Source organism: Saccoglossus kowalevskii, chromosome 15, assembly GCF_978046115.1.
Source record: "Saccoglossus kowalevskii chromosome 15, keSacKowa6.1, whole genome shotgun sequence".
Lineage (NCBI taxonomy): Eukaryota > Metazoa > Hemichordata > Enteropneusta > Harrimaniidae > Saccoglossus > Saccoglossus kowalevskii.
The window spans coordinates 11,140,298-11,157,105 of record NC_140655.1 but is presented as its reverse complement, the minus strand read 5'-3'; the positions used below and the strand labels follow the sequence as shown (position 1 = coordinate 11,157,105).

The 16,808-nt window shown below is 33.2% G+C and overlaps 1 protein-coding gene across 1 annotated transcript in view; it reads left to right on the top strand.

Moving 5' to 3' along the window:
• The window catches only part of LOC144342350 (uncharacterized), a 117,886-nt gene that overhangs the window by 65,300 nt on the left and 35,778 nt on the right, over positions 1–16,808 (top strand). The window lies entirely within an intron of this gene.

Below are 16,808 nucleotides of genomic sequence, written 5' to 3'. Positions count from 1 at the left end.
ACAGCTGCCAGTTTGTGTTAGTAATATGTGTAGTTATGTAATTGCCATTTATTACCTTCACTGATCTAATGAATGAATGTACAGCTGCCACTTTGTGCTAGTAATATCTGTAGTTATGTAATTGCCATATATTACCTTAACTAATCCAATGAATGAATGTACAGCTGCCTGTTTGTGTTAGTAATATGTGTAGTTATGTAATTGTCATTTATTACCTTCACTAATCTAATGAATGAATGTACAGCTGCCACTTTGTGCTAGTAATATCTGTAGTGATGTAATTGCCATTTATTACTTTCACTAATCTAATAAATGAATGTACAGCTGCGAGTTTGTGTTAGTAATATGTGTAGTTGTGTTATTGCCATTTATTACCTTCACTAATCTAATGAATAAATGTACAGCTGCCAGTTTGTGTTAGTAATATGTGTAGTTATGTAATTGCCATTTATAACCTTCACTGATCTAATGAATGAATGTACAGCTGCTAGTTTGTGCTAGTAATATGTGTAGTTATGTAATTGCCATTTATTACCTTCACTGATCTAATGAATGAATGTACAGCTGCCAGTTTGTGCTAGTAATATGTGTAGTTATGTAATTGCCATTTATTACCTTCACTAATCTAATGAATGAATGTACAGCTGCCAGTTTGTGTTAGTAATATGTGTAGTTATGTAATTGCCATTTATTACCTTCACTAATCTAATGAATGAATGTACAGCTTCCAGTTTGTGTTAGTAATATGTGTAGTTATGTAATTGCCATTTATTACCTTCACTGATCTAATGAATGAATGTACAGCTGCCAGTTTGTGTTAGTAGTATGTGTAGTTATGTAATTGCCATTTATTACCTTCACTGATCTAATGAATGAATGTACAGCTGCCAGTTTGTGTTAGTAATATGTGTAGTTATGTAATTGCCATTTATTACCTTCACTGATCTAATGAATGAATGTACAGCTGCTAGTTTGTGCTAGTAATATGTGTAGTTATGTAATTGCCATTTATTACCTTCACTAATCTAATGAATGAATGTACAGCTGCCAGTTTGTGTTAGTAGTATGTGTAGTTATGTAATTGCCATTTATTACCTTCACTGATCTAATGAATGAATGTACAGCTGCCAGTTTGTGTTAGTAATATGTGTAGTTATGTAATTGCCATTTATTACCTTCACTGATCTAATGAATGAATGTACAGCTGCTAGTTTGTGCTAGTAATATGTGTAGTTATGTAATTGCCATTTATTACCTTCACTAATCTAATGAATGAATGTACAGCTGCCAGTTTGTGTTAGTAATATGTGTAGTTATGTAATTGCCATTTATTACCTTCACTGATCTAATGAATGAATGTACAGCTGCCAGTTTGTGCTAGTAATATGTGTAGTTATGTAATTGCCATTTATTACCTTCACTGATCTAATGAATGAATGTACAGCTGCCAGTCTTTGCTACTAATATCTGTAGATATGTAATTGCCATTTATTATCTTCACCAGTATAATGAATGAATGTACAGCTGCCAGTCTGTGCTACTAATATGTGTAGTTATGTAATTGCCATTTATTATCTTCACCAGTCTAATGAATGAATGTACAGCTCACAGTTTGTGTTAGTAATATGTGTATTTATGTAATTGCCATTTATTACCTTCACTGATCTAATGAATGAATGTACAGCTGCCAGTTTGTGCTAGTAATATGTGTAGTTATGTAATTGCCATTTATTACCTTCACTAATCAAATGAATGAATGAACACCTGCCAGTTTGTGTGAGTAATATGTGTAGTTATGTAATTGCCATTTATTATCTTCACCAGTCTAATGAATGAATGTACACCTGCCAGTTTGTGTTAGTAATATGTGTAGTTATGTAATTGCCATTTATTACCTCACTGATCTAATGAATGAATGTACAGCTGCCAGTCTTTGCTACTAATATATGTAGATATGTAATTGCCATTTATTATCTTCACCAGTATAATGAATGAATGTACAGCTGCCAGTCTGTGCTACTAATATGTGTAGTTATGTAATTGCCATTTATTATCTTCACCAGTCTAATGAATGAATGTACAGCTCACAGTTTGTGTTAGTAATATGTGTATTTATGTAATTGCCATTTATTACCTTCACTAATCTAATAAATGAATGTACAGCTGCCAGTTTGTGCTAGTAATATGTGTAGTTATGTAATTGCCATTCATTACCTTCACTGATCTAATGAATGAATGTACAGCTGCCACTTTGTGCTAGTAATATCTGTAGTTATGTAATTGCCATTTATTACCTTCACTAATCTAATGAATGAATGTACAGCTGCCACTTTGTGCTAGTAATATCTGTAGTTATGTAATTGCCATTTATTACTTTCACTAATCTATTAAATGAATGTACAGCTGCGAGTTAGTGTTAGTAATATGTGTAGTTGTGTTAGTGCCATTTATTACCTTGACTAATCTAATGAATGAATGTACAGCTGCCATTTTGTGTTAGTAATATGTGTAGTTATGTAATTGCCATTTATTACCTTCACTAATCTAATAAATAAATGTACAGCTGCCAGTTTGTGTTAGTAATATGTGTAGTTATGTAATTGCCATTTATTACCTTCACTAATCTAATGAATAAATGTACAGCTGCCAGTTTGTGTTAGTAATATGTGTAGTTATGTAATTGCCATTTATTACCTTCACTAATCTAATAAATGAATATACAGCTGCTAGTTTGTGTTAGTAATATGTGTAGTTATGTAATTGCCATTTATTACCTTCACTGATCTGATGAATGAATGTACAGCTGCCAGTTTGTGCTAGTAATATGTGTAGTTATGTAATTGCTATTTATTACCTTCACTAATCTAATGAATGAATGTACAGCTGCCAGTTTGTGTTAGTAATATGTGTAGTTATGTAATTGCCATTTATTACCTTCACTAATATATTGAATGAATGTACAGCTGCCAATTTGTGTTAGTAATATGTGTAGTTATGTAATTGCCATTTATTACTTTCACTAATCTAATAAATGAATGTACAGCTGCGAGTTTGTGTTAGTAATATGTGTAGTTATGTAATTGCCATTTATTACCTTCACTGATCTAATGAATGAATGTACAGCTGCCAGTTTGTGTTAGTAATATGTGTAGTTATGTAATTGCCATTTATTATCTTCACTGATCTAATGAATAAATGTACAGCTGCCAGTTTGTGTTAGTAATATGAGTAGTTATGTAATTGCCATTTATTACCTTCACTAATCTAATAAATGAATGTACAGCTGCCAGTTTGTGCTAGTAATATGTGTAGTTATGTAATTGCCATTTATTACCTTCACTGATCTAATGAATGAATGTACAGCTGCCACTTTGTGCTAGTAATATCTGTAGTTATGTAATTGCCATTTATTACCTTAACTAATCCAATGAATGAATGTACAGCTTCCTGTTTGTGTTAGTAATATGTGTAGTTATGTAATTGTCATTTATTACCTTCACTAATCTAATGAATGAATGTACAGCTGCCACTTTGTGCTAGTAATATCTGTAGTGATGTAATTGCCATTTATTACTTTCACTAATCTAATAAATGAATGTACAGCTGCGAGTTTGTGTTAGTAATATGTGTAGTTGTGTTATTGCCATTTATTACCTTCACTAATCTAATGAATAAATGTACAGCTGCCAGTTTGTGTTAGTAATATGTGTAGTTATGTAATTGCCATTTATAACCTTCACTGATCTAATGAATGAATGTACAGCTGCTAGTTTGTGCTAGTAATATGTGTAGTTATGTAATTGCCATTTATTACCTTCACTGATCTAATGAATGAATGTACAGCTGCCAGTTTGTGCTAGTAATATGTGTAGTTATGTAATTGCCATTTATTACCTTCACTAATCTAATGAATGAATGTACAGCTGCCAGTTTGTGTTAGTAATATGTGTAGTTATGTAATTGCCATTTATTACCTTCACTAATCTAATGAATGAATGTACAGCTGCCAGTTTGTGTTAGTAGTATGTGTAGTTATGTAATTGCCATTGATTACCTTCACTGATCTAATGAATGAATGTACAGCTGCCAGTTTGTGTTAGTAATATGTGTAGTTATGTAATTGCCATTTATTACCTTCACTGATCTAATGAATGAATGTACAGCTGCTAGTTTGTGCTAGTAATATGTGTAGTTATGTAATTGCTATTTATTACCTTCACTAATCTAATGAATGAATGTACAGCTGCCAGTTTGTGTTAGTAATATGTGTAGTTATGTAATTGCCATTTATTACCTTCACTGATCTAATGAATGATTGTACAGCTGCCAGTTTGTGCTAGTAATATGTGTAGTTATGTAATTGCCATTTATTACCTTCACTGATCTAATGAATGAATGTACAGCTGCCAGTCTTTGCTACTAATATCTGTAGATATGTAATTGCCATTTATTATCTTCACCAGTATAATGAATGAATGTACAGCTGCCAGTCTGTGCTACTAATATGTGTAGTTATGTAATTGCCATTTATTATCTTCACCAGTCTAATGAATGAATGTACAGCTCACAGTTTGTGTTAGTAATATGTGTATTTATGTAATTGCCATTTATTACCTTCACTGATCTAATGAATGAATGTACAGCTGCCAGTTTGTGCTAGTAATATGTGTAGTTATGTAATTGCCATTTATTACCTTCACTGATCTAATGAATGAATGTACAGCTGCCAGTTTGTGTTAGTAATATGTGTAGTTATGTAATTGCCATTTATTATCTTCACTGATCTAATGAATGAATGTACAGCTGCCAGTTTGTGTGAGTAATATGTGTAGTTATGTAATTGCCATTTATTACCTTCACTAATCTAATAAATGAATGTACAGCTGCCAGTTTGTGCTAGTAATATGTGTAGTTATGTAATTGCCATTTATTACCTTCACTGATCTAATGAATGAATGAATGTACAGCTGCCACTTTGTGCTAGTAATATCTGTAGTTATGTAATTGCCATTTATTACCTTAACTAATCCAATGAATGAATGTACAGCTTCCTGTTTGTGTTAGTAATATGTGTAGTTATGTAATTGTCATTTATTACCTTCACTAATCTAATGAATGAATGTACAGCTGCCACTTTGTGCTAGTAATATCTGTAGTGATGTAATTGCCATTTATTACTTTCACTAATCTAATAAATGAATGTACAGCTGCGAGTTTGTGTTAGTAATATGTGTAGTTGTGTTATTGCCATTTATTACCTTCACTAATCTAATGAATAAATGTACAGCTGCCAGTTTGTGTTAGTAATATGTGTAGTTATGTAATTGCCATTTATAACCTTCACTGATCTAATGAATGAATGTACAGCTGCTAGTTTGTGCTAGTAATATGTGTAGTTATGTAATTGCCATTTATTACCTTCACTGATCTAATGAATGAATGTACAGCTGCCAGTTTGTGCTAGTAATATGTGTAGTTATGTAATTGCCATTTATTACCTTCACTAATCTAATGAATGAATGTACAGCTGCCAGTTTGTGTTAGTAATATGTGTAGTTATGTAATTGCCATTTATTACCTTCACTAATCTAATGAATGAATGTACAGCTGCCAGTTTGTGTTAGTAGTATGTGTAGTTATGTAATTGCCATTGATTACCTTCACTGATCTAATGAATGAATGTACAGCTGCCAGTTTGTGTTAGTAATATGTGTAGTTATGTAATTGCCATTTATTACCTTCACTGATCTAATGAATGAATGTACAGCTGCTAGTTTGTGCTAGTAATATGTGTAGTTATGTAATTGCCATTTATTACCTTCACTGATCTAATGAATGATTGTACAGCTGCCAGTTTGTGCTAGTAATATGTGTAGTTATGTAATTGCCATTTATTACCTTCACTGATCTAATGAATGAATGTACAGCTGCCAGTCTTTGCTACTAATATCTGTAGATATGTAATTGCCATTTATTATCTTCACCAGTATAATGAATGAATGTACAGCTGCCAGTCTGTGCTACTAATATGTGTAGTTATGTAATTGCCATTTATTATCTTCACCAGTCTAATGAATGAATGTACAGCTCACAGTTTGTGTTAGTAATATGTGTAGTTATGTAATTGCCATTTATTACCTTCACTAATCTAATGAATGAATGTACAGCTGCCACTTTGTGCTAGTAATATCTGTAGTTATGTAATTGCCATTTATTACTTTCACTAATCTATTAAATGAATGTACAGCTGCGAGTTAGTGTTAGTAATATGTGTAGTTGTGTTAGTGCCATTTATTACCTTGACTAATCTAATGAATGAATGTACAGCTGCCATTTTGTGTTAGTAATATGTGTAGTTATGTAATTGCCATTTATTACCTTCACTAATCTAATAAATGAATGTACAGCTGCCAGTTTGTGTTAGTAATATGTGTAGTTATGTAATTGCCATTTATTACCTTCACTAATCTAATGAATAAATGTACAGCTGCCAGTTTGTGTTAGTAATATGTGTAGTTATGTAATTGCCATTTATTACCTTCACTAATCTAATAAATGAATATACAGCTGCTAGTTTGTGTTAGTAATATGTGTAGTTATGTAATTGCCATTTATTACCTTCACTGATCTGATGAATGAATGTACAGCTGCCAGTTTGTGCTAGTAATATGTGTAGTTATGTAATTGCTATTTATTACCTTCACTAATCTAATGAATGAATGTACAGCTGCCAGTTTGTGTTAGTAATATGTGTAGTTATGTAATTGCCATTTATTACCTTCACTAATATATTGAATGAATGTACAGCTGCCAATTTGTGTTAGTAATATGTGTAGTTATGTAATTGCCATTTATTACTTTCACTAATCTAATAAATGAATGTACAGCTGCGAGTTTGTGTTAGTAATATGTGTAGTTATGTAATTGCCATTTATTACCTTCACTGATCTAATGAATGAATGTACAGCTGCCAGTTTGTGTTAGTAATATGTGTAGTTATGTAATTGCCATTTATTACTTTCACTAATCTAATAAATGAATGTACAGCTGCGAGTTTGTGTTAGTAATATGTGTAGTTATGTAATTGCCATTTATTACCTTCACTGATCTAATGAATGAATGTACAGCTGCCAGTTTGTGTTAGTAATATGTGTAGTTATGTAATTGCCATTTATTATCTTCACTGATCTAATGAATGAATGTACAGCTGCCAGTTTGTGTTAGTAATATGAGTAGTTATGTAATTGCCATTTATTACCTTCACTAATCTAATAAATGAATGTACAGCTGCCAGTTTGTGCTAGTAATATGTGTAGTTATGTAATTGCCATTTATTACCTTCACTGATCTAATGAATGAATGTACAGCTGCCACTTTGTGCTAGTAATATCTGTAGTTATGTAATTGCCATTTATTACCTTAACTAATCCAATGAATGAATGTACAGCTTCCTGTTTGTGTTAGTAATATGTGTAGTTATGTAATTGTCATTTATTACCTTCACTAATCTAATGAATGAATGTACAGCTGCCACTTTGTGCTAGTAATATCTGTAGTGATGTAATTGCCATTTATTACTTTCACTAATCTAATAAATGAATGTACAGCAGCGAGTTTGTGTTAGTAATATGTGTAGTTGTGTTATTGCCATTTATTACCTTCACTAATCTAATGAATAAATGTACAGCTGCCAGTTTGTGTTAGTAATATGTGTAGTTATGTAATTGCCATTTATAACCTTCACTGATCTAATGAATGAATGTACAGCTGCTAGTTTTTGCTAGTAATATGTGTAGTTATGTAATTGCCATTTATTACCTTCACTGATCTAATGAATGAATGTACAGCTGCCAGTTTGTGCTAGTAATATGTGTAGTTATGTAATTGCCATTTATTACCTTCACTAATCTAATGAATGAATGTACAGCTGCCAGTTTGTGTTAGTAATATGTGTAGTTATGTAATTGCCATTTATTACCTTCACTAATCTAATGAATGAATGTACAGCTGCCAGTTTGTGTTAGTAGTATGTGTAGTTATGTAATTGCCATTGATTACCTTCACTGATCTAATGAATGAATGTACAGCTGCCAGTTTGTGTTAGTAATATGTGTAGTTATGTAATTGCCATTTATTACCTTCACTGATCTAATGAATGAATGTACAGCTGCTAGTTTGTGCTAGTAATATGTGTAGTTATGTAATTGCCATTTATTACCTTCACTAATCTAATGAATGAATGTACAGCTGCCAGTTTGTGTTAGTAATATGTGTAGTTATGTAATTGCCATTTATTACCTTCACTGATCTAATGAATGATTGTACAGCTGCCAGTTTGTGCTAGTAATATGTGTAGTTATGTAATTGCCATTTATTACCTTCACTGATCTAATGAATGAATGTACAGCTGCCAGTCTTTGCTACTAATATCTGTAGATATGTAATTGCCATTTATTATCTTCACCAGTATAATGAATGAATGTACAGCTGCCAGTCTGTGCTACTAATATGTGTAGTTATGTAATTGCCATTTATTATCTTCACCAGTCTAATGAATGAATGTACAGCTCACAGTTTGTGTTAGTAATATGTGTATTTATGTAATTGCCATTTATTACCTTCACTGATCTAATGAATGAATGTACAGCTGCCAGTTTGTGCTAGTAATATGTGTAGTTATGTAATTGCCATTTATTACCTTCACTGATCTAATGAATGAATGTACAGCTGCCAGTTTGTGTTAGTAATATGTGTAGTTATGTAATTGCCATTTATTATCTTCACTGATCTAATGAATGAATGTACAGCTGCCAGTTTGTGTTAGTAATATGAGTAGTTATGTAATTGCCATTTATTACCTTCACTAATCTAATAAATGAATGTACAGCTGCCAGTTTGTGCTAGTAATATGTGTAGTTATGTAATTGCCATTTATTACCTTCACTGATCTAATGAATGAATGAATGTACAGCTGCCACTTTGTGCTAGTAATATCTGTAGTTATGTAATTGCCATTTATTACCTTAACTAATCCAATGAATGAATGTACAGCTTCCTGTTTGTGTTAGTAATATGTGTAGTTATGTAATTGTCATTTATTACCTTCACTAATCTAATGAATGAATGTACAGCTGCCACTTTGTGCTAGTAATATCTGTAGTGATGTAATTGCCATTTATTACTTTCACTAATCTAATAAATGAATGTACAGCTGCGAGTTTGTGTTAGTAATATGTGTAGTTGTGTTATTGCCATTTATTACCTTCACTAATCTAATGAATAAATGTACAGCTGCCAGTTTGTGTTAGTAATATGTGTAGTTATGTAATTGCCATTTATAACCTTCACTGATCTAATGAATGAATGTACAGCTGCTAGTTTGTGCTAGTAATATGTGTAGTTATGTAATTGCCATTTATTACCTTCACTGATCTAATGAATGAATGTACAGCTGCCAGTTTGTGCTAGTAATATGTGTAGTTATGTAATTGCCATTTATTACCTTCACTAATCTAATGAATGAATGTACAGCTGCCAGTTTGTGTTAGTAATATGTGTAGTTATGTAATTGCCATTTATTACCTTCACTAATCTAATGAATGAATGTACAGCTGCCAGTTTGTGTTAGTAGTATGTGTAGTTATGTAATTGCCATTGATTACCTTCACTGATCTAATGAATGAATGTACAGCTGCCAGTTTGTGTTAGTAATATGTGTAGTTATGTAATTGCCATTTATTACCTTCACTGATCTAATGAATGAATGTACAGCTGCTAGTTTGTGCTAGTAATATGTGTAGTTATGTAATTGCCATTTATTACCTTCACTAATCTAATGAATGAATGTACAGCTGCCAGTTTGTGTTAGTAATATGTGTAGTTATGTAATTGCCATTTATTACCTTCACTGATCTAATGAATGATTGTACAGCTGCCAGTTTGTGCTAGTAATATGTGTAGTTATGTAATTGCCATTTATTACCTTCACTGATCTAATGAATGAATGTACAGCTGCCAGTCTTTGCTACTAATATCTGTAGATATGTAATTGCCATTTATTATCTTCACCAGTATAATGAATGAATGTACAGCTGCCAGTCTGTGCTACTAATATGTGTAGTTATGTAATTGCCATTTATTATCTTCACCAGTCTAATGAATGAATGTACAGCTCACAGTTTGTGTTAGTAATATGTGTAGTTATGTAATTGCCATTTATTACCTTCACTAATCAAATGAATGAATGAACACCTGCCAGTTTGTGTGAGTAATATGTGTAGTTATGTAATTGCCATTTATTATCTTCACCAGTCTAATGAATGAATGTACACCTGCCAGTTTGTGTTAGTAATATGTGTAGTTATGTAATTGCCATTTATTACATTCACTGATTTAATGAATGAATGTACACCTGCCAGTTTGTGTTAGTAATATGTGTATTTATGTAATTGCCATTTATTACCTTCACTGATCTAATGAATGAATGTACAGCTGCCAGTTTGTGCTAGTAATATGTGTAGTTATGTAATTGCCATTTATTACCTTCACTAATCAAATGAATGAATGAACACCTGCCAGTTTGTGTGAGTAATATGTGTAGTTATGTAATTGCCATTTATTATCTTCACCAGTCTAATGAATGAATGTACACCTGCCAGTTTGTGTTAGTAATATGTGTAGTTATGTAATTGCCATTTATTACTTTCACTAATCTAATAAATGAATGTACACCTGCCAGTTTGTGTTAGTAATATGTGTAGTTATGTAATTGCCATTTATTACCTTCACCGATCTAATGAATGAATGTACAGCTGCCAGTTTGTGCTAGTAATATCTTTAGTTATGTATTTGCCATGTTTTGCCCTCCCTAATCTAATGAATGAATGTATAGCTGCCAGTTTGTGCTTGTAATATCTGTCCAATCACTTGGTAGACATTTCACCAGTTTATTTGATACATAAATACATTACCATAGCAATTTTTTCAGAATTATTGTAATCTTTACCTTTTATTCCCGTAATAAATAATAACTTTCATCAGTATTAGTATAATAACATGACGTGATATATAATATATATAAATGATATGACACTTTCTACTTACACTCTTCCAATGGGTGATTGGATTATAAGACGATCTAAATACTACCTCATTCCAATAAATTTTCCTTTGTGTCCAGAATTGAGTTCGTTTGTTAACGGCAAATATTGTGTTGGTGTTTTATGAGCGGAGTCCAGCGAGGGAACATCCAATACGCTTTTATTTAAGTATTATTTAAGTTATTGCATGCAATATTAAATTTTGAGGGCTGACAAGAATACAGAGACATACCTATGCATAATTTGATTTAATTAATGCATTTTAACATCTTGGCTACTATTGACATTGCCTGGAATGGCCAAAACGCGTACACTTCATACGGATGTAAAAAGAGTTGTAAGCAGATATTGTCATATGATCATTTTGCATTCTCTTGTCGCGTTCTAACCTTTCTTTCTTGCGTGTTTATTTACTTTTTTCTTTCAAACTTCAACTTATAGACATGGGTGGGTGTGGGGCACCTGTAATCCAACCAACCGGTTCAAATAAATACTATATATATTTTAGAAAATTCTTATCAGATATACACCTGCCTTGAAACAGAATAAAATACACCCTTTTTTGACAAAATGAATCCAATAATGACTTTGCTTTGGCAAACGACCTGGAAAATTTAATCAGTAAAGTTGACTATTTTCTCGAAGGTGATATGGAAATCGATTGGGACATTTTGAATGGTTCTATCTCAGATGACGAGATACATGAAAGTCTGAAACATATCAAAAACGGTAAATCGGCAGGTCCAGACGGTTTGATTGGCGAATTTATCATAAATGCAGAACCATCTGTGATCCCCTATCTAAATATTCTTTTTAATTCAATTTTTGATACCGGGACTTTCCTAAGTATCCGGTCAAAAGCGACTATTGTCAAAGTTTGCAAAAAAGGCCCGGGAATTACAGGGCAATTTCTTTACTAAGTATTTTGGTAAAATTTTCACCTGCTATTGGTCGGCGTCTCTGGGCAAACTAAATGAAGCACAGGCAGGTTTTAGGCACGTGTACTCAACTTTTGATAATATCTTTATTTAACAATCTTTGGTACAAAAATATATCACACGTAAAAGAGGGAAATTATATTGTGTTTTTGTAGATTTTTCCAAGGCCTTTGACATGGTAGAGAGACAGCGACTATGGTATATTTTGATAAAGGATGGAGTGACAGGAAAAATGTTCCGTAAACTTGCTAGTATTTACTCCAATGTTAGATCGTGTATTAGAACATCAAATCAATATACGGAATATTTTGACTGTCCATTTGGTGTCCGCCAAGGTTGTATGTTAAGTCCCTTCTTATTTTCCTTCTTCATTAATGAACTAGCTATTGAACTACAACAGTCCCCTCACCATGGTATTCACCTTTTCCCTGAACTCTTTTGTTTATTATTTGCTAACGACGTTGCGGTGTTTTCGGACACTGTCATTGGCCTACAAAGATCAATTCGTAAGCTTGAGGGGTATTATGATAAATAGAAAATTACAGTGAACGTGGAAAAAACAAAAGTAATCGTTTTCAAAGCGTGGGTCGCTAGCTAAATCTGAAAAGTGGTATTTAAAAATCACACAGCTGGGGTAGTCTCACATTACAAATATTTGGGAATTTTGTTATCATGTCGGTTACAGTGGACATCTGCAACGAAGTCTTTAGAACAACAAGCTAAAAAAAATTATAGCTATTATGAAAAATACTAGAAAAATTAGCCCTTTAAATTATGATTCATTCTTTAAATTTTTCGATTCCATGATTTTACTATTTTAACCTATGGTTTGGAGGTCTGGTGTCTGGTACGTATTCAATACCTTGCTTGCATATATTTCCTTGGTGTTTCCACCTACCTCACCTAACAATTGTGTACTGGGCGAGTGTGGAAATTACCCTATTTTCTTTTACACCGCAAAACAATGCATCAAATATTTGGCTAAAATTATCAATATGCCAAGTAACAGATACCCACGTAAATGCTATAACATGTTATATAACATGAACAAATTGGGGGTGAAGGCGAAACCTACCTGGTAGGTTTAGTTTGGTACATGTTTACCATGCATGTTTGGTATTCGCAGAAAGTTGGCAATATTCAGGAATTTGTAAGCGTATTTTCATGTCGTTTTAAGAAATGCCTACATTTTGGATGGCTTACTGATATTTGTTCCTTAGACAAACTGGTTACATATCGGGAATTTAAGGTTACATTGCAGCCGGAAAAATACTTAAAATCTGTTGGAATGTATCCCCATAGAGTAGCTCTTGCACGGTTTTGATGCTCTTTTCACTGCCTTCGCATTGAAAATGAGTTTCACGTTCTCCTTGTTTGCGCATATTACCATGAATTGCGAACCTCTTACTTACCCAATACATTTTATAATACCCCATCTTTTGATAAATTTATAGTTCTTGTTACTTCACAAAATTCTGACATTTTACAACCACTGGCTACATACATCTTTCATGCATTGAAACTTAGGAACGAGATATGTGATTTTATTTAAATATTCTGTAAAGTATTTTTATTTTTCGAATATTATTCTTGTACGTGTAAATTCTTTAATGGGCCGATGACCCTGAATTTGTAAAGACCATGACGTACGTAACAGTGATCCCTCATACAAACAAAGAATCTGATAATCCGTGAAAAGCTTTGCTCTACATTTCAAAATTATATATGCAAATATTTCCACTCGACATGTCGACCGTGTTTATGTTTTAACATTTAGGAGCTATTTTTTCAAAAAATAATATATTCAATAAACTGTATTACTGTGTATTTCCGCATTTGCATGTGTTAACATTCAAATATTTACAATTTTCAAAACAATATAACGCCTAAGTTTTTTTTTATCATAACGGTGGTCTATTTGTTCTTTCTGTATGTCTAATTTATGTAATTTGAAGGAACAAAATGTAGTTTGTAGATATAACAGACGACATGTTCGTCTAACGGGAGTATTCGACAAGTCTGTAAACAATCGTACAAAATACATATTCCAGTGACGTCATAATGTTCACGCTCGACCTGAATAAATGGCTACCGCGGTCCACCGAACCAAATTCCGGAAATTGAAAAACAACATCAAATCAACCGTTTTTGTTACCGTCTATGCTCAGTTGAGTGTTTAATAAACATTCATAGTTTATATGGTGTGACATGAGAAAATATTCTTCTTTTATCGAATTTTATTTGCGATACCATTTGGCGTCGCACGATTGTTACCCCTTTCAACGTCCATGTTTCTGTGACCCATCGTTCAGTTTAATATGCTAAATTGAGTTACCGTTATTATCATCGGATTATCACGTGACCTTTTCCCACCTTATTAGTAATGTGGCAACTGGGAGAAAACGAGGGGAAAATGATTCAGAGATCCTCTAAACTTTACTAAGAATAAAACTATAACCACTTATACATCACCTGAAAGCATAGGTTTAGGCGAATAGGTAGTTCTTATGCCGTGCCTATGTTTGGTTTTGTAATTTATATATATCAATTTGTATATTCCAAACAAACAACTCCGTTTGAATGTCATGTACTTTGTGATTTCGTGTGTAGATTTATGGAGCTGTGGAAACTGTATTGTAACTATTTTGTTTTTACAAATGGCGGATATCCTCATCAATAGAGATTTTGTTGGCCATAAATTCATTGATAATGTTCGCTTGAACACTGCGATGATAGTGTGCAACTGGTCAATATGAGCACGTGATCAACTGCGGTTATTCTGTTTTATTTAATCATAAAGTCAACCGTTCTTTTTGAAAGGTCGGTACGAAGTTCTTCGTACTGTGGCGCTGTCAGCTGAATGAACATTCAAAGGCAGTGCCACACACGACTAAATTTCACCAGTTCGCATTGGTGTACATCATTGCGCGATTGATGGCGCTCCAATTAATGAATTAACATAAAAATGCAGGCGACAAAATAATTTATTTATTCATTTATTAGTTTGTTTGTTTAAAGTAATGTTATGTACGTGCATGTCTCAAGGTATCCCATCACCCTATGTACAACACGATGTCACAGGGTCATTTCTCAGTAACTTAACTTTAATTGTTGGAGTGTATATTTTTGCAGTTTAATTAAGTTTAATTGTTTTGGCCAGAGATGGCGCTGTATTTGACACTTTCATGGGTGTGACTAACCCATTCGAAAGTGAAACCGTCCCGAATAAATTAACTTGTCACATGGCGTGAAACAAAGAGATCACTTCTTCCTGCTGCCTGTCACAATTAACATCTTGAGAAGTTTGTTTCCAGTTCCTGATACTTTGGGTTGGAAACCCCATGACCAACTAAATATGCTTCTGCCAACTATAGTATCTTACATGGTGAAGTCGCCGAGTCTCCATAGCCGTGCTATATTTGCATTACAAATATTGTTTGTGATTATTCTACATTAAATATGTTATTGACCACATATACTTGTGTTTCTTGAAGTGCGTGCAAGTTTGTAACGGGTTCGCGTGTTATATCCAAAGTTCTACACTGTGTATGATCATATATCAATACCAATATATCTATACATTATTTATAGTGTGTATTTTGTGGTAAAGAACCCAGCCACAAGGTCGGTGACGGTACTTTATTTTGACCGTTGTAATTTTGTATTACGTTTGGCGATTCTACCACACCATAATACCGCACCGTATATAATTTATTTAGTTTTAATTAAACATTTAGTTAAAATAACAATTAATTTTCAATTTATGTTTTTTTATTGTGTTTTAACATATATTAGCATTAGCATACAATAATATATAGGTATATAAACAGTTATCCTCCAAAAACGGTGTTCATGGGTTTACAGCCGAATCACCGATGTTCTTGGCTACATTTGCGTATCAAGTTGTTGTCAAGTGCCTGCTTCAGATTTGAAAGAATTGACCCCTGCGGGGTGTGGATAAAAATCAATTAAAAATCAATCAATTTCCATCAAGTAATTTCCAACAGGTAGTTTAATGTGGAAAAAGTAGCTGTTGTGATCACATTGTCCGCAGCTACGTTTTCGGACTATGATGTTTCTAAATGGAAACAAATGTTGCCCTCAAAAGGGTATGGAACATCGAGCTATTTTGTTATTATTGATCTCAAATAACTAGTCACAAGTGAAACTTCTCATTTAAAATACATGGGCGATATGTTGAAAGAAACCACGATGGTAAAAACGTCAGAGTACGACAAAGGTATCTATTTTGTGAATACTCGCAACAACTGCTTATCTGATTGAGTCATAAAAGTGCATAAAAGTGCGGTCGGTCATGATATCTTCCTGCGGCTGGCCGTATTAATAATGTGTCAACACTGAGGCATGGTATCGAAAATTACACGAGACGAGAGAGAGTAAGGCATGTAAACAATATCGCCCACATACTTGGTAACTCCATGGGGTGGCGGTTTGTTGTGGGGGCGTATGCTAAAACAACTCCCGGTTGATCCATGGTGCTACTCACCTATTCACTGACTGCTTCAAAGTAAGCAATGGGCAAGGTCAACTACCCCCCCCCCCATCAATAAATAATTTCATCTCAGATGCCTGGACACATCAGCTTATTTACTACTTCTCTCAACAAATTTCATCCCAGCTGCTGGATTTATGGTCAGTAACACAATCATATTATCTGCAGAAAAAAACCTGCCGCAACACGGCCTGGGATTGGCTATTTGAGCTGTTAATCACTCGGTCGGTGTATAAATAGAATATTGTCAACTTGACG